General features: G+C 52.6%; 7 non-coding genes across 7 annotated transcripts; 2 read left to right on the top strand and 5 right to left on the bottom strand.

The window, feature by feature from the left end:
* Positions 1–2,493: 2,493 nt before the first annotated feature.
* TRNAE-UUC (transfer RNA glutamic acid (anticodon UUC)) lies at positions 2,494–2,564 on the bottom strand. The gene has a single exon. It is a non-coding gene; the product is annotated as a tRNA-Glu (tRNA).
* An 11,133-nt stretch (positions 2,565–13,697) lies between these two features.
* On the top strand, positions 13,698–13,770 carry TRNAR-ACG (transfer RNA arginine (anticodon ACG)). Its single transcript has one exon. It is a non-coding gene; the product is annotated as a tRNA-Arg (tRNA).
* A 505-nt stretch (positions 13,771–14,275) lies between these two features.
* TRNAE-UUC (transfer RNA glutamic acid (anticodon UUC)) lies at positions 14,276–14,347 on the bottom strand. Its single transcript has one exon. It is a non-coding gene; the product is annotated as a tRNA-Glu (tRNA).
* Positions 14,348–15,081: 734 nt separating this feature from the next.
* Positions 15,082–15,154, top strand: TRNAR-ACG (transfer RNA arginine (anticodon ACG)). Its single transcript has one exon. It is a non-coding gene; the product is annotated as a tRNA-Arg (tRNA).
* A 505-nt stretch (positions 15,155–15,659) lies between these two features.
* TRNAE-UUC (transfer RNA glutamic acid (anticodon UUC)) lies at positions 15,660–15,731 on the bottom strand. Its single transcript has one exon. It is a non-coding gene; the product is annotated as a tRNA-Glu (tRNA).
* A 1,309-nt stretch (positions 15,732–17,040) lies between these two features.
* On the bottom strand, positions 17,041–17,112 carry TRNAE-UUC (transfer RNA glutamic acid (anticodon UUC)). Its single transcript has one exon. It is a non-coding gene; the product is annotated as a tRNA-Glu (tRNA).
* Positions 17,113–18,421: 1,309 nt separating this feature from the next.
* Positions 18,422–18,493, bottom strand: TRNAE-UUC (transfer RNA glutamic acid (anticodon UUC)). The gene has a single exon. It is a non-coding gene; the product is annotated as a tRNA-Glu (tRNA).
* Between the last annotated feature and the right edge of the window lie 74 nt (positions 18,494–18,567).

Consider the following 18,567-nt stretch of genomic DNA (forward strand, 5'->3'; position numbering starts at 1 on the left):
TGTCTAGGTGGGCTAAATGTGAGGGAGGGGTGTAGTCACCCCCTGCACAGGGTATCCTAGGAAACCCAAGTCACACTTTTTCATGATTGGCTGAGGTGGTTGTCCAGGCTGGACAAACCCCCCTGCTGTGTGATTGACAGCCAGGCTGTGTGAATGGGGGATTCTCGCATAAAAGGCAGGTCTCTTGGGCTGGAAGTCAGAGAGTCGCCACTGGAACTACAAGGAACCGAAGAGAAGCGGAGGAGAGGTCGACTGCTGCAACTATCCCGTACCGGTGAAGCCCTGCTGCAGTCCTGAGTTATCTACCCTTCAACGACTAAGAGGAGATCCTGTCCGGAGTCTTCTTCCCTTGAGCCTGTTGGGGATAACCAGCTCATCTTCTTCAGCCAGAGGTCGCCTTCGTGGTCGAAATCGTTGCACACTGCTGTAGTGGTCCGGATAGCCACCTGAAAAGCCTCTCCTGTTTTTAAGGAGTTCACCTTTTATTCATCATCGCTGCTGCCCACCTCATCCCTGTGTGGTGTAAACCCCCTTCATCATCGTTCTTCGTGCCGAGATATCGAGAGATATACGGAAAAAAGGCTAGTCTTCCCATACCGGGAGTCGAACCTGGGCCCCTTGGGTGAAAACCAGGAATACTCGCCGCTAGACCATATGGGAGGCTGTCAGCACGACGCAAGTTATAGAAATCCTGAGAGCAGTGCCCCATGGGTCCACCACTGGCAGGATGCTTGAGAAGCTGGACTGACGGTGTCTGACCTAGATGACTGAGAAGGAAGGAAGGAAGGAAGGAAGGAAGGAAGGAAGGAAGGAAGGAAGGAAGGAAGGAAGGAAGGAAGGAAGGAAGGAAGGAAGGAAGGAAGGAAGGAAGGAAGGAAGGAAGGAAGGAAGGAAGGAAGGAAGGAAGGAAGGAAAGAGCAAGCGAGGGAAAGAAAGAAAGAGCAAGCGAGGGAAAGAAAGAAAGAAAGAAGGAAAGAAAGAGTGACAGGATTAGAGCCAGAGAGAGTGGGTTTTGGGAGCACTGGTTGGAGTGCGAGCTGTCCCTCCCAGGCTCTCTCGTGTGCCCAAGCCCCCGCCCCCACCTGTCATGGGGCGACAGGCGGAAGTGTGAAGGGTGCTGCTGCACACAGGCAAGCGCTGAGAGGCTTGTGGGCGCTGCACACAGCAGCTCCGGTAGGTAGGTGTTGGGAGGGGGCCCCCCCACAGCAGACAGCAAGGCCGCCTGGCTACTGGCGCTCGGGCTCCCCTCTCCCCCCTCCTTCCCCCGCCCCCCCTTCCTCCATCCCTCCCTCCCTCACTCCCTCCCGTCTGAAAAGGCAGAGTGGCAAAGCGGCTGACGGGTCTGTGGTGCGGGACGGTGCCTGCATGGGGATGGCCTCGCTAGCCTCGGGGGGAAGGCGCAGGCCATGCTGACAGAAGGGGCAGGGGAGCTGGCAAGGGGTCAAGCCCTATCAGGGGTGGACAGTCCTCTTTTGCTAAAATGGGCAAGAGAGTCTGCAATTCCTCTCGGAGGCTCATGAGTGCTGGGGCACGCCTCATTAACCCTTTGCTGCCTGTCTTGCCACCTGAAACCTGACCCTTGCCCCCAAAGTGCAGCGTTGGCTGGGGGCAAATATCTGCAGCCTATTGGCAGGCCGGAGAACAGTCTCTGTGGCGCTCCTGAAGTGTGTGGGGAAGTAAGCCCCTGACCGATTGACCACATCCCCCCTAACCCCAATAAATGAAGGCAAATCCTGCTTTGCAATTGCTGCCAACTTTTCAGGGCCTTTCTAGATAGGACTGGAAGATGAAACGGCTTGAGAGTCAGCTCCAAAATGAAGAGTAGCATTATTTTCCAAACATCTGTGTAATGTGGGGAGGGGGCAAGCACAGCACCTCTCTTTTGTGGAAGGATAGGGGTATGCACAGACCCACGAGGGCCAGTGGCACAATGGATAACACGTCTGACTATGGATCAGAAGATTGTAGGTTCAACTCCTACCTGGATCGGGGAAGCGCGTTTCTTTTTTAAATGAACCCCAATTGTGATTGCGTAGTCTCTGTCTTCTCCCTAGCCTTGGCCGAGGTACTGAACGCATAACACTCAAGGTCATCGGCAATAACGGTCTGTCAGGGCGCCCATCTTTCCTCTGGCCTTTAACGTCTTGCAGCAACGTTTTTAATGCAAGGCGGCATGCTTTCCAAATGTGGTCCCACGTTGCTCTCTTGACGGGGTGGGGGGGAGACACGTCACGCCACAGAGGTGGGTGCAGATGAGATCTCGGGTATGAAAGCCGCAGACATTGGTATGCGCTTCATACCCAAGCCACTTGTAGTGGGCCCTTCTTCTTGCAAGTCCAGCCCTCACACTGAGGAATCGGGAGCCTGAAACACGGACAGACGGCATGGGGCCCCCGGGGCCCAACTGGAAACAATGTGGGGAAATTCAGGCTTTTCTCAAAATGTAAATGCAGCAGAAACAGAATCGGGAGTTATATGGAAAAAAGGCTAATCTTCCCATACCGGGAGTCGAACCCGGCCGCATGGTTGAAAACCAGGAATCCTAACCGCTAGACCATATGGGAGGCTGTCAGAGAGAAGCAGGTTATGAAGATCCTGAGAGCAGTGCCCCATGGGTCCACCACTGGCAGGATGCTTGAGAAGCTTGACCGGCGGTGTCCCACCCAGATTACCGAGATGCACTTTCAGTGGCAGAAATCAAGCTTTACGCTGCTCTGGTAGGGAGCTGGCATTGCTTACAGTGGCTAAGCAAAGCACAATACCAAGACTTGTCTAATGATGGCTGCCTGAGAAAGGAAGGAAGAAAGGAAGAAAGACAAAAGGTAAGAGGTAAAGAAAGAAAGGAAGGAAGGAAAGAAGGAAAGAAAGAAGGTGGCTACCCAAGAGAGGAAGAAAGAAAGAAAGAAAGAAAGAAAGAAAGAAAGAAAGAAAGAAAGAAAGAAAGAAAGAAAGAAAGAAAGGAGCAAGCGAGGGAAAGAAACGAAGGAAAGAAGGAAAGAAAGAGAGACCGGATTAGGGCCAGAGAGAGTGGGTTTTGGGAGCACTGGTTGGAGTGCGAGCTGTCCCTCCCAGGCTCTCTCGTGTGCCCAAGCCCCCGCCCCCACCTGTCATGGGGCGACAGGCGGAAGTGTGAAGGGTGCTGCTGCACACAGGCAAGCGCTGAGAGGCTTGTGGGCGCTGCACACAGCAGCTCCGGTAGGTAGGTGTTGGGAGGGGGCCCCCCCACAGCAGACAGCAAGGCCGCCTGGCTACTGGCGCTCGGGCTCCCCTCTCCCCCCTCCTTCCCCCGCCCCCCCTTCCTCCATCCCTCCCTCCCTCACTCCCTCCCGTCTGAAAAGGCAGAGTGGCAAAGCGGCTGACGGGGGCGACAGCGGAAGTGAGAAGGGTGCTGCTGCACACAGGCGCTGAGAGGCTTGTGGGCGCTGCACTCAGCAGCTCCGGTAGGTAGGTGTTGGGAGGGGGCCCCCCCACAGCAGACAGCAAGGCCGCCTGGCTACTGGCGCTCGAGCTCCCCCCTCCTTCCCCCCCTCCCTCCCTCCCGTATGAAAAGGCAGAGTGGCAAAGCATCTGACGGGTCTGTAGTGCGGGAAGGCGCAGGCCATGCTAACAGAAGGGGCAGGGGTTCGAGCCCCATCAGGGGTGGACAGTCCTCTTTTGCTAAAATGGGCAAGAGAGTCTGCAATTCCACTCAGAGGCGCGTGAGTGCTGGGTGTGATGCTGGAAATGCATCGGAGGGACAGCGCCTCCGTATCCTTGTCCTTTACTGCCTTGTTATCGTTTGTTCAGTCGTGTTTTCCGCGTAGGAGTTTATGTGGGACTCCTGGCGGTGCAGCTCTCTTTTGGTTTGGTGAACAGACCCGTGGGATACCCTTACGGCACCCATGGGTTCGGGTACAACCCTGTGCCCCTAGTGTATGTTTCTGGACACCTGTGGGTGGCCCGCAGAGCAGGGAATGGGCTGGTGGCAGCTCCATGCTGAATTTGACAGGTGCGCTGAGTATCCTCCATTTTTGGGATTCCCCGGCCCTGCCATTGGAATCAGTTGATTCCTGATAGAAAACAAGATGGCCCCTGTGGCCTCTTGCTTTCTATTACCCGTTACCTTGTTTTCCCAAAGTCCTGTGAAGCCCTGACTCTGTCCCTTCACCCTGACTGGCTGTTGGGTGGAAGTTCCATATATGGTGTTGTTGTGAAGTCCAGTCCAGACTGACTGGAGCCTTCCTAGTGACTGTAAATTGTGGGTACGCCCTGTGGGTGGGACCTGGGTGAATGGAGTGTGTGACCAATATGCACTTCTTGTTGTGGCTGTCTGGTTTCTGGTATGGGAGACAAAGACTGAGACAGCCCTGCCCGAAACTCGCCTGAATGCAGTGTGTAGTGTTGAATGGCTGGGCACTTGTCCCAATCCACATTCCTTGTTGTGAGTGTCTGAGAGGGAGGAGGATGGTCTGAATGCACTGTGTGCCTGATTGGCTGACTGACTGCATGAATGCCCTTCTGTATGATTGGCTGCTGAGAGTGACCCAGCAGTGTGGATGAGAGACAAGATAGTATATCTGGGGACCTCTCACCATTGGAAATTGTTCCGAAGCTGTGTCTACACTTGAAGAGTAACTGGAACTGCTGATCCTCGACGCCCAGCTGGAAGACGAAGACTTGCTGTTGCATTCGCTTCGACCTGATCTGAAAGCTGCCGAACTCGTCAAGGACTGATCCGAGAAAGGACCTGGTAAGGTGCCCTCTTCCCGTGCTCCGAGGGACCATTGAGCACCGCTAACCTTCGTCGAAGCTCCCTGGAAGTCAGACCCTCGAAAGGCTGCGGACCCGAGACGGGACCGCTGAGGAGAACGAAGCAAAGCACCCGGACTTCGCCGCTTTCGAACTCTATTGCCGTCGACCAGGGTTCTCAGGTTTGTGTAACCGCTGGAGGCCCGTCGAAGTTGTGTTGCCCAGCCGTGGGATCCACTTGACGATGTGCCGCTGACGACCAGAGCCGCCCGCTCCTTTGAACATTTGCATCCAAGGATTCCCTGGTCCGCAACGTCGACCGCTTTGTCCCGCCGGAGAAAGTCGAGGACGACCAACGCGCCGAGGAGAATCCACCGGTGGGTTTCCCGCCACCTGAAGGCCACAAAGACTTTGACGACTTGACGCCCTTGTTGGGCCACAGTTCTTCTGAAACTCTTTACGGTCCTGAACAATCCATAGCCGAGGTGCCTCGCACACCTCATCCTCAAAGGACGTCGCTGATGAGCACCGCCTGGATCGACATCGGGGTCTCGGCACCCTTGAACTTCTCATCCCCGCCGTCGACGACAAGTTCACCATCTTTGACGCCTCTCGATGATCCGTGGCTCCTGCTTTAAAGGGAATCACTCAAGAAGGATCCTTCGACGCGTCTTCGAAGAACTCTACTCCACCAGGTACATTGGGGGGGTAAAACATTATAGGAGGGAATAAGACTATTGAACAATATATGGACTGGGCTTGTGCTAGATATCTTTATTTTACAGGTTGCCCAGGTGGGGGGATCTCCACACCGAACTGTGCCTAGTGGTAGGGGCCAGTATTCTGCCTATTGTTTCAACCATCTTGCGTTCCTTCCTATCTCTATTGCTGGTGTCCTTGTTATTGATCTGTGTGACATTTTAACCGTACAGTTGATGCACTTTAATGAGATTTGATAACATTGGTGGTACCACTTTAGAATTGTATATATTTATCATTGTTGATTTCCGAGTACAAAGTGCGTTATTGTGATCGTGTACATACCTTTGAATATTAATTATATAAAGATTGTGTTTTCAGTAATACAGTGTGCGGACATTCCTTTGTGGGTGTTCGGGGACTACCCTGTACTTAAAAACCAGCCTGCATCACCTCCTGAGAAGCTAGGCCTTGATTGCTCGACTACGTTACCAATAATAGAGAATCTTGGCTGGGGTCCTCTGTGCCTCTCCTCTACCATATAGAGAGCGGAAGTACAGACAACCCCCCAGTCTTTACACTGGTGGCAGCGGTGGGATGCTTATGGTTTTAAGAATCAGTGTATAACCGTGCCACTTACAAAATATCCACACTTTATTAAATTAAGGTTTGGTTGTGTACAAAATAACTGCATTACAAGCAATGGAGTCTATTGCAAATGGTAAATTGGCTAGGATGAGCTTAGAGGATCTCCAGAGTGCTTGTGAAGCCAGGGAGGTAGACTTTGTGGATAAGTCTAGGGCTGAGATGATAGCTGCCCTGGTGGACTACCAGACTGATGGTGAAACTCTTGATGAGGGGGGGAATGCAACCAATGAGGACTGTGCCCCTGGGGGTTCTCCTGAATCTGTTTCTGGGAATGCCACCATTCCTGCTGCCTCTGTTCCGAACCCCAGCACTGCTCTTCAGGGGGAAGCCCTGAAGATTGAACCTTTAAAATTGGAGCTACAACGGGAACAGTTAGCCTTTCAATACAAAAAGTTGGCAACCCAAGCTGAGTTGAAGAAATAGGAGTTGGCACAGCAAGTGATACTCAAAGATAGGGACACTGAGCACCAAAGAATCCAGCTAGAGAAAGCTAGAGTGGAGACTTCAGCTAAACTAGTTGAGAGTGGCAGGTCCCCAGCCACCAAGTTTATGAAAGATTTGGTTGGTGTGTTTGTGGAGGGTTCTGATATCCTCCAATGGATTGAAGTGTTTGAAATGGCTTGTGCAATTCATGATGTTGACAAAAGAGATTGGGCTAAGTGTTTGTTAAGCACAGTGCCTTAGACTGGGTATGACTGTATTCTGAAGCTGAGTGTGGAAGAAAGGGGTCAGTATGAGTGTAGGAAATCTGCTTTGATTGCCAAGTTTGGCAAGACACCAACCCAATACCTTAAAAGGTTCAGGGATTTTAAGAAAAGAGAGAATGTGTCTTGGGTTGACTGGGTGAGTGCTGCGCACATGAACATGATGGGGTGGATTGATGGTTACAAGGTGAAAACTTTTGTTGAACTGTCCCACCTGTTGTTTTTTGAGCATTTTTCTGAAGCCTGTTCACCGGAGTTGCGTCAGTATGTTGCTGACCAGAACATTTTGGATCCCTTTAAGCTGGCAAGGCTGGCTGACAAGTGGGTCTCCCACCGGGTGTCCCCTAAGGACTCCAGTGGGAAGGACAAGGACAAAGAAAAGGGGGCCTCTCAGAAAGCTGAGGAGTCCCAAAAGCAGTCACAGTCAGGTAAACCTAAACCCTCCTCTCCTAAGACCCAAAAATCTAGTGGGGATAAATCATCTGTGGGTGGGAAGAAGAGTAGTGGTCCACCTGCTGCAAAGCAGGCTCCCAGTGGTTCCAGTACCGTACCCCGCACTCCCGGCACTTGTTGGGATTGTGGGGCTCTGGATCACAAGAGCGGTGACTCCAAGTGTAAAGGTAAGGCACTTGGAGTACAGGCTGTCAGCCTGACCTACCCTTACCCCATGTCTGAGGTGGAGGCCACTGTCCTCCCCTGCTCTACAGGGATCACATTTGGTGCTCCTGTAGATATTTCCTTAGTGTCCCTTGGGGCCTGGGACCAGTATGCAGAAGTACTGGTGACTATCCCACAGAACACCCGTAGATTTTTGAGAAGTGTCCTCCTGAATGGCCAGCCTTCTACTGGTTTCAGAGACACTGGGGCAAGCATGACAGTGGTGGACAGGACCCCGCTCAAGCCAGAGGACTATGTAGGTGCTCCTCTGAGAACCACCAGGTTAGCTGGAAGGCCTCCCAAATTATCGCCTGTAGCCTTAGTCACACTCGTAATTGGAGACAAGACGGCAAAGCTTCCTGTCCTGGTTCAGGACAATGTCCCTGCTAACATTCTGTTAGGTAATGATCTAGTAGATTTGGGATTGATCTCGGATGGTCTTCCCATTTCTGCTGCTGCGGTTACTAGGTCACAGGTGACCCCGGGTCTGGCTGTGAATCAGGTACCCAAGCCAAAGGCGCGGCCTAAGGCAAGACGAAGAAGGAACAAGAAGGCCACCTCTGTGGAAGGAGCTCCTTCTCTTCCTGCTGTTCCTACAGCACCCATTGGGATCCATGCTCCGGACGGGCTGGGTCCAGTGGTAAACCCCGTCTCAACTCCTTGGGAGAAGTTCTCAACCCGGAAGATCATCCTGATCTTCAATGCTTGTTAACTGAAGGGGGACCCTCCCGGGCAGACTTCTGTAAAGGACAGAGAGAGTGCCACTCTCTCGAGGGTCTGAGGAAACAGGCCCTGTCCCAGGCACGAGGAGAAGTGCCTAGGACCTTCCGGATATATTGGGAGGGTGAGCTCCTTGTTAGTGAACCCACTAAATCTGAACCTGGTGCCCTTAAGAGGTTGGTGGTACCCCATGTTTACAGGCCCTTCCTACTGCAGTTGGTGCATGAGGTGCCCTTGGCTGGTCATCTTGGTACCAAGAAGACTAAGCAGAGGCTCTCTGCCCATTTCTACTGGCCCCGGATGGGAGTAGAAGTGGAGTCCCACTGCAGGACCTGCCCAACTTGTCAGTTGTTTGGCAAGACTGGAGGCAGTGTCATTGCCCCACTGCAGCCATTGCCGGTGGATGGCACACCATTTGAGAGGGTGGGCATCAACATTGTCGGTCCCCTGGACCCTCCCACTTCAGGTGGACATCGGTTCATCCTGGTTTTGGTAGATCATGCCACCAGGTACCCTGAGGCTATACCCCTTCGGACTGTAACTGCCAAGGTGGTTTCCAGGGCTCTCCTAGGCATTTTCACCCGTGTTGGATTCCCTAAGGAGGTTGTCTCTGACAGATGATCCAACTTCATGTCTAGTTACATGAAGACCATGTGGAAAGAGTGCGGAGTAACCTACAAGTTCTCCACCTCTTACCATCCCCAGACCAGTGGTCTTTTTGAGAGATTTAATAAAACTCTCAAGGGCATGATAGGTGCTTTGGAAGAGCCCCTAAGGAGGAAATGGGATCTCCTCCTGCCATGCCTGCTGTTTGCTTAGAGAGGTACCTCAAGAGGGTGTTGCTTTCATCCCCTTGAGTTACTCTTTGGACATCCCGTGAGGGGGCCCCTTGCCTTGATCTGAGAAGGTTTGGAAGCCACCCCTCCAGGTCCCGCCAAGCAAGTGGGGGACTATGTGTTAGGCCTCAGACGGAGGATGACACAGCTGATGGGTCAGGCAACAGCAAATCTCAAGGCCAACCAGGAATTGAGCAAATACTGGCATGACCTTAAAGCATCGCAAGTGGATTGGACTCCGGGACAGGAGGTCCTCGTGATGGAGCCTACCAAGTCTCGGGCATTGGCAGATAAGTGGACTGGACCCTTCAGGATAATCTCCAAGATGGGCGAGGTCAATTATCTGGTTGACATGGGAATCCCAGGGGTAGCCCCTCAGGTATTCCATGTTAATCGGCTCAAGCCTTTCCACAGGCGAGCACAAGTCTCATGTCTCTTGCTAGCTTCAGAGCAAGAAGAGGATGAGAGTGAGCCCCTTCCTGATTTGCTGCATAGCAACCCTCAGGATGACTCAGTGGAGGGAGTGCATCTCTCTCCAGATTTGACAACAGAGCAGCAGAGGGCCTGCAGGACTTTGCTCCAGCAGTATGCCTCTCTGTTTTCGCAGACGCCAGGCCTTACACCTTGGTGTAAGCATGAGATTAACACTGGTGACAGCGTGCCTGTCAAAAGCAGGAGCTACCGTATGTCAGACACTGTTAAGAACCACATCCAGGCTGAGGTCGCCAAGATGTTGGATCTGGGTGTTATTGAACCCTTAACCAGTCCCTGGTCCAGTCCCGTGGTCCTTGTCCCCAAGGCAAGTTCCCAAGCAGGTACCAAGGATTGGAGGTTCTGCATGGACTACCGAGGTGTCAATGCCGTCACCAAAACTGACTCGCACCCATTGCCCAGGGCTCATGAGCTTGTGGACACCATAGGTGCTGCCAAATTTGTAAGCACCTTTGACCTCACCTCAGGCTATTGGCAAATAGCTCTGACGGACCATGCCAAGGAAAAGACAGCGTTGTCAACACCAGAGGAACTCTACCAGTTTAGGGTCATGCCTTTTGGGTTGAAGAATGCCCCTGCCACCTTCCAGAGATTGGTCAATCATGCTCTCAGTGGGCTGGAAGCCTTTTGTGTGGCTTATTTAGACGACATTGCCGTCTACAGTTCCACTTGGGAGGAGCATTTGACACATCTGGGTAGAGTGTTGCAGGCCTTAAAAAGGGCTAACCTCACTATCAAGGCCACCAAGTGCCAGATAGCTCAGGGGAAAGTCACATATCTTGGTCATGAGGTAGGAGGTTGTCAAATCCAACCTCTCCCCAGTAAGGTACAGGATGTACAGGACTGGGAGACTGCCACTACTCAAACCCAGGTGAGAGCCTTTTTGGGCCTCACTGGGTATTATATCAATTTCAAGGCGGACTATGGAACCATAGCAGCACCACTGACAGCTCTGACTTCCCCCAAACAACCTAGGAAGGTTAATTGGACGGAAGACTGTCAGAGGGCCTTTGATGGCTTGAAAGAAAGTCTGTGTAGGGCACCTGTGTTGTGTGCGCCTGACCACAGCCGACCCTTTATCGTCCAGACGGATGCCTGCGACACCGGAATTGGAGCTGTCTTGTCCCAGTTAGATGACAAAGGGAGGGAACATCCTATCATCTTCATCAGTAGACAACTCAAGGGTAGAGAACCTTGGTGGGCTACTGTTGAGAAGGAATGTTTCAGTATAGTTTGGAGCCTTAGGCGTTGTCGCCTCTACCTTACGGGGCCTACCTTCAAGGTCCAAACAGATCATAAGCCCCTGAAGTGGCTTATGCAGATGAAGGGTGAAAACCTGAAACTGCTCAGGTGGTCCATTAGCCTGCAAGGGCTAGACTTCACCATAGAGCACAGACCAGGGAAGAGTCACGATAATGCAGATGGCCTTTCCAGAAGGTATGTTGACCGTCTGGATGAGGGTGTCTATCCCGTGGGATATTAGGCACCCTCCATAGGCACCCTCCACCTCAATCTGGACTGTGATGCTGTATCCGTGTCCTTTACTTGTTCTTTACTGCCTTTTTATCGTATGTTCTGTTGTGTTTTCCGCGCAGGAGTTCATGTGGGACTCCTGGCGGTGCAGCTCTCTCTCTTTTGTTTTGTTTTGGTGAACAGACCTGTGGGATACCCTTATGGCACCCATGGGTGGGGGTATAAACCTGTGCCCCTAGTGTATGTTTTTGAGCACCTGTGGGTGGCCTGCAGAGCGGGGAATGGGCTGGGGGCAGCTCCATGCTGAATTTGACAGGTGCGCTGAGTAGCCTCCATTTTTGGGGTAGCCCGGCCCTGCCATTGGAATCAGTTGATTCCTGATAGAAAACAAGATGGCCCCTGTGGCCTCCTGCTTTCTATTACCTGTTACCTTGTTTTCCCAAAGTCCTGGGAAGCCCTGACTCTGTCCCTTCCCCCTAACTGGTTGTTGGGTGGAAGTTCCATATATGGTGTTGTTGTGAAGTCCAGTCCAGACTGGCTGGAGCCTTCCCAGTGACTGTATTATGTGGGTACGCCCTGTGGGTAGGACCTGGGTGAATGTAGTGTGTGACCAATATGCACTTCTTGTTGTGGCTGTCTGGTTTCTGGTATGAGAGACAAAGACTGAGACAGCCCTGCCCGTAACTGGCCTGAATGCAGTGTGTAGTGTTGAATGGCTGGGTACTTGTCCCAATCCACATTCCTTGTTGTGAGTGTCTGAGAGGGAGGAGGATGGCCTGAATGCTCTGTGTGCCTGATTGGCTGACTGACTGCATGAATGCCCTTCTCTATGATTGGCTGCTGAGAGTGACCCAGCAGTGTGGATGAGAGACAAGATAGTATATCTGGGGACCTCTCACCACTGGAAATTGTTCAGAAGCTGTGTCTACACTTGAAGAGTAACTGGAACTGCTGATCCTCGACACCCAGCTGGAAGACGAAGACTTGCTGTTGCATTCGCTTTGACCTGATCTGAAAGCTGCCGAAATCGTCAAGGACTGATCCGAGAGAGAGGACCTGGTAAGGCGCCCTTTTCCCGTGCTCCGAGGGACCATCGAGCACCGCTAACCTTCACTGAAGCTCCCTGGAAGTCAGACCCTCGAAAGGCTGCCGACCCGAGATGGGACCGCTGAGGAGAACGAAGCAAAGCACCCGGACTTCGCCGCTGTCAAAGTCTATTGCCGTCGACCAGGGTTCGCAGGTTTGTGTAACCGCTGGAGGCCTGTCGAAGTTGTGTTGCCCAGCCATGGGGAACCCTTGGCGCCGTTCCGCCGACGACCGGAGCCGCCCGCTCCTTTGCCTAAGAACATTTGAATCCAAGGATTCCCTTGTCCGCAACGTTGACCGCTTTGTCCCGCCGGAGAAAGTCGAGGACGACCAAAGCGCCGAGGAGAATCTGCCGTTGGGTTTCCTGCCACCTGAAGGCCACAAAGATTTCGACGACTCGACGCCCTTGTTGGGCCATAGTTCTTCTGAAACTCTTTGCGGTCCTGAACAATCCATAGCCGAGGTGCCCCGCACACCTCATCCTCACAGGACGTCGCTGATGAGCACCGCCTGGATCGACATCGGGGTCTCGGCACCCTTGAACTTCTCATTGCCGCCGTCGACGACAAGTTCACCATCTTCGAAGCCTCTCGATGATCCGTGGCTCCTGCTTTAGAGGGAGTCACTCAAGAAAGATCCTTCGACGCGTCTTCGAAGAACTCTACTCGACCAGGTACATTGGTGGGATAAAACATTATAGGAGGGAATAAGACTATTGAACAATATATGGACTGGGCTTGTGGTATATATCTTTATTTTACAGGTTGCCCAGGTGGGGGGATCTCCAGTCCGAACTGTGCCTGGTGGTAGGGGCCAGTATTCTGCCTATTGTTTCAACCATCTTGCGTTCCTTCCTATCTCTATTGCTGTTGTCCTTGTTATTGATCTGTGTGACATTTTAACAGTACAGTTGATGCACTTTAATGAGATTTGATAACATTGGTGGTACCACTTTAGAATTGTATATATTTATCATTGTTGATTTCCGACTAGAAAGTGCGTTATTGTGATCGTGTACATACCTTTGAATATTAATTATATAAAGACTGTGTTTTCAGTAATACAGTGTGCGGGCATTCCTTTGTGGTGGTTCGGGGAATACAATGTACTTTACAACGAGCCTGCATCACCTCCTGAGAAGCTAGGCCTTGATTGCTCGACTACTTTACCAATAATAGAGAATCTTGGTTGGGGTCCCCTGTGCCTCTCCTCTACCATATAGAGAGCGGAGGTAAAGACACCCCCCTCCAGTCTTTCCACTGGGGCATGCCTCATTAACCCTTTGCTGCCCGTCTTGCCACCTGAAACCTGCCCCTTGCCCCCAAAGTGCAGCGTTGGCTGGGGCAAATATCTGCAACCTATTGGCAGGCTGGAGAAGAGTCCCTGTGGCACTCCTGAAGTGTGTGGGGAAGAAAGCCCCTGACCGATTGACCCCACCCCCCCAACCCCAATAAATGAAGGCAAATCCTGCTTTGAAATTGCTGCCAACTTTTCAGGGCCTTCCTTTCTGTATAGGACTGGAAGATGAAGCGGCTTGAGAGTCAGCTCCAAAATGAAGAGTAGCATTATTTTCTAAAGAGCTGTGTAATGTGGGGAGGGAGCAAGCACAGCACCTCTCTTTTGTGGAAGGATAGGGGTATGCGCAGACCCACGAGGGTCCGTGGCGCAATGGATAACGCGTCTGACTACGGATCAGAAGATTGTAGGTTCGACTCCTACCTGGCTCGGGGAAGCGCGTTTCGTTTTTAATTTAACCCCAATTGTAATTGCGCAGTCTCCGTCTTCTCCCTGGCCTTGGCCGAGGTACTGAACGCTTAACACTCGAGGTCAGCGGAAATAACGGTCTGTCAGGGCGCCCTTCTTTCCTCAGGCCTTTAACGTCTTGCAGCAACGGTTTCAATGCAAGGCGGCCTGTTTTCCAAATGTGGTCCCACCGTTGCTCTCTTGACGGGGGGTGTGGGGGACAAGTCACGCCTCAAAGGTGGGTGCAGACGAGATCTCGGGTATGAAAGCCGCAGACATTGGTATGCGCCTCATACCCAAGCCGCTTGTAGTCGGCCCTTCTTCTTGCAAGTCCAGCCCTCATACTGAGGAATCGGTAGCCTGAAACACGGACAGACTGCATGGGGCTCCCGGGGCCCCACGGGAAACAATGTGAGGAAATTCAGCCTTTTCTCAAAATGTAAATGCAGCAGAAACGGAATCGGGAGTTCTATGTAAAAAAGGTTAGTCTTCCCATACCGGGAGACTAACCCGGGCCGCCTGGGTGAAAACCAGGAATCCTAACCGCTAGACCATATGGGAGACTGTCAGCAAGAAGCAGGTTATGGAGATCCTGAGAGCAGTGCCCCATGGGTCCACCACTGGCAGGATGCTTGAGAAGCTTGACCAGCGGTGTCCCACGCAAATGACCGAGATGCACTTTCAGTGGCAGAAATCAAGCTTTACGCTGCTCTGGTATTGAGCTGTCATTGCTTACAGTGGCTACGCAAAGCACAATACCAAGACCAATCTAAAAATGACTAGCTTGAGAGAACACGCAAGAACCAAGGGCAGCGTTTCGAGCCCTATCAGGGGTGGACGGTCCCCTTTTGCTAAAATGGGCAAGAGAGTCTGCAGTTCCTCTCGGAGGCGCGTGAGTGCTGGGGCACGCCTCGTTAACCCTTTGCTGCCCGTCTTGCCACCTGAAACCTGCCCCTTGCCCCCAAAGTGCAGCGTTGGCTGGGGGCAAATATCTGCAGCCTATTGGCAGGCTGGAGAAGAGTCCCTGTGGCGCTCCTGAAGTGTGTGGGGAAGTAAGCCCCTGACGGATTGACCCCATCCCCCCAACCCCAAAAAATGAAGGAAAATCCTGCTTTGCAATTGCTGCCAACTTTTCAGGGCCTTCCTTTCTAGATAGGACTGGAAGATGAAGCGGCTTGAGAGTCAGCTCCAAAATGAAGAGTAGCATTATTTTCTAAAGAGCTGTGTAATGTGGGGAGGGGGCAAGCACAGCACCTCTCTTTTGTGGAAGGATAGGGGTATGCGGAGACCCACGAAGGCCAGTGGCGCAATGGATAACGCGTCTGACTACGGATCAGAAGATTGTAGGTTCAACTCCTACCTGGCTCGGGGAAGCGCGTTTCGTTTTTAATTTAACCCCAATTGTAATTGCGTAGTCTCCGTCTTCTCCCTAGCCTTGGCCGAGGTACTGAACGCTTAACACTCGAGGTCAGCGGAAATAACGGTCTGTCAGGGCGCCCTTCTTTCCTCTGGCCTTTTACGTCTCGCAGCAACGGTTTCAATGCAAGGCAGCCTGTTTTCCAAATGTGGTCCCACCGTTGCTCTCTTGATGGGGGGTGCGGGGGACACGTCACGCCTCAAAGGTGGGTGCAGACGAGATCTTGGGTATGAAAGCCGCAGACATTGGTATGCGCCTCATACCCAAGCCACTTGTAGCCGGCCCTTCTTCTTGCAAGTCCAGTCCTCATACTGAGGAATCGGGAGCCTGAAACACGGACAGACTGCATGGGGCCGCCGGGGCCCCACGGGAAACAATGTGGGGAAATTCAGGCTTTTCTCAAAATGTAAATGCAGCAGAAACGGAATCGGGAGTTCTATGTAGAAAAGGCTAGTCTTCCCATACCGGGAGACTAACCCGGGCCGCCTGGGTGAAAACCAGGAATCCTAACCGCTAGACCATATGGGAGGCTGTCAGCAAGAAGCAGGTTATGGAGATCCTGAGAGCAGTGCCCCATGGGTCCACCACTGGCAGGATGCTTGAGAAGCTTGACCGGCGGTGTCCCACGCAAATGACCGAGATGCACTTTCAGTGGCAGAAATCAAGCTTTACGCTGCTCTGGTATTGAGCTGTCATTGCTTACAGTGGCTAAGCAAAGCACAATACCAAGACCAATCTAAAAATGACTAGCTTGAGAGAACATGCAAGAACCAAGGGCAGCGGTTCGAGCCCTATCAGGGGTGGACGGTCCCCTTTTGCTAAAATGGGCAAGAGAGTCTGCAGTTCCTCTCGGAGGCGTGTGAGTGCTGGGGCACCCCTCATTAACCCTTTGCTGCCCGTCTTGCCACCTGAAACCTGCCCCTTGCCCCCAAAGTGCAGCGTTGGCTGGGGGCAAATATCTGCAGCCTATTGGCAGGCTGGAGAAGAGTCCCTGTGGCGCTCCTGAAGTGTGTGGGGAAGTAAGCCCCTGACCGATTGACCCCACCCCCAACCCCAATAAATGAAGGCAAATCCTGCTTTGCAATTGCTGCCAACTTTTCAGGGCCTTCCTTTCTAGATAGGACTGGAAGATGAAGCGGCTTGAGAGTCAGCTCCAAAATGAAGAGTATCATTATTTTCTAAAGAGCTGTGTAATGTGGGGAGGGGCAAGCACAGCACCTCTCTTTTGTGGAAGGATAGGGGTATGCGCAGACCCACGAGGGCCAGTGGCGCAATGAATAATGCGTCTGACTATGGATCAGAAGATTGTAGTTTCGACAACTACCTGGCTCGGGGAAGCGCGTTTCGTTTTTAATTTAACCCCAATTGTAATTGCATAGTCTCCATCTTCTCCCTAGCCTTGGCCGAGGTACTGAACGCTTAACACTCGAGGTCAGCGGAAATAACGGTCTGACAGGGCGCCCTTCTTTCCTCTGGCCTTTAACGTCTCGCAGCAACGGTTTCAATGCAAGGCAGCCTGTTTTCCAAATGTGGTCCCACCGTTGCTCTCTTGATGGGGGGTGCGGGGGACACGTCACGCCTCAAAGGTGGGTGCAGACGAGATCTTGGGTATGAAAGCCGCAGACATTGGTATGCGCCTCATACCCAAGCCACTTGTAGCCGGCCCTTCTTCTTGCAAGTCCAGTCCTCATACTGAGGAATCGGGAGCCTGAAACACGGACAGACTGCATGGGGCCGCCGGGGCCCCACGGGAAACAATGTGGGGAAATTCAGGCTTTTCTCAAAATGTAAATGCAGCAGAAACGGAATCGGGAGTTCTATGTAGAAAAGGCTAGTCTTCCCATACCGGGAGACTAACCCGGGCCGCCTGGGTGAAAACCAGGAATCCTAACCGCTAGACCATATGGGAGGCTGTCAGCAAGAAGCAGGTTATGGAGATCCTGAGAGCAGTGCCCCATGGGTCCACCACTGGCAGGATGCTTGAGAAGCTTGACCGGCGGTGTCCCACGCAAATGACCGAGATGCACTTTCAGTGGCAGAAATCAAGCTTTACGCTGCTCTGGTATTGAGCTGTCATTGCTTACAGTGGCTAAGCAAAGCACAATACCAAGACCAATCTAAAAATGACTAGCTTGAGAGAACATGCAAGAACCAAGGGCAGCGGTTCGAGCCCTATCAGGGGTGGACGGTCCCCTTTTGCTAAAATGGGCAAGAGAGTCTGCAGTTCCTCTCGGAGGCGTGTGAGTGCTGGGGCACCCCTCATTAACCCTTTGCTGCCCGTCTTGCCACCTGAAACCTGCCCCTTGTCCCCAAAGTGCAGCGTTGGCTGGGGGCAAATATCTGCAGCCTATTGGCAGGCTGGAGAAGAGTCCCTGTGGCGCTCCTGAAGTGTGTGGGGAAGTAAGCCCCTGACCGATTGACCCCACCCCCAACCCCAATAAATGAAGGCAAATCCTGCTTTGCAATTGCTGCCAACTTTTCAGGGCCTTCCTTTCTAGATAGGACTGGAAGATGAAGCGGCTTGAGAGTCAGCTCCAAAATGAAGAGTAGCATTATTTTCTAAAGAGCTGTGTAATGTGGCGAGGGGCAAGCACAGCACCTCTCTTTTGTGGAAGGATAGGGGTATGCGCAGACCCACGAGGGCCAGTGGCGCAATGAATAACGCGTCTGACTATGGATCAGAAGATTGTAGTTTCGACTCCTACCTGGCTCGGGGAAGCGCGTTTCGTTTTTAATTTAACCCCAATTGTAATTGCATAGTCTCCGTCTTCTCCCTAGCCTTGGCCGAGGTACTGAACGCTTAACACTCGAGGTCAGCGGAAATAACGGTCTGTCAGGGCGCCCTTCTTTCCTCTGGCCTTTAACGTCTCGCAGCAACGGTTTCAATGCAAGGCAGCCTGTTTTCCAAATGTAGTCCCACCTTTGCTCTCTTGATGGGGGGTGCGGGGGACACGTCACGCCTCAAAGGTGGGTGCAGACGAGATCTTGGGTATGAAAGCCGCAGACATTGGTATGCGCCTCATACCCAAGCCACTTGTAGCCGGCCCTTCTTCTTGCAAGTCCAGTCCTCATACTGAGGAATCGGGAGCCTGAAACACGGACAGACTGCATGGGGCCGCCGGGGCCCCACGGGAAACAATGTGGGGAAATTCAGGCTTTTCTCAAAATGTAAATGCAGCAGAAACGGAATCGGGAGTTCTATGTAGAAAAGGCTAGTCTTCCCATACCGGGAGACTAACCCGGGCCGCCTGGGTGAAAACCAGGAATCCTAACCGCTAGACCATATGGGAGGCTGTCAGCAAGAAGCAGGTTATGGAGATCCTCAGAGCAGTGCCCCATGGGTCCACCACTGGCAGGATGCCTG

This window comes from Ambystoma mexicanum, chromosome 4p (assembly GCF_040938575.1).
Source record: "Ambystoma mexicanum isolate Mex_15411 chromosome 4p, UKY_AmexF1_1, whole genome shotgun sequence".
Lineage (NCBI taxonomy): Eukaryota > Metazoa > Chordata > Amphibia > Caudata > Ambystomatidae > Ambystoma > Ambystoma mexicanum.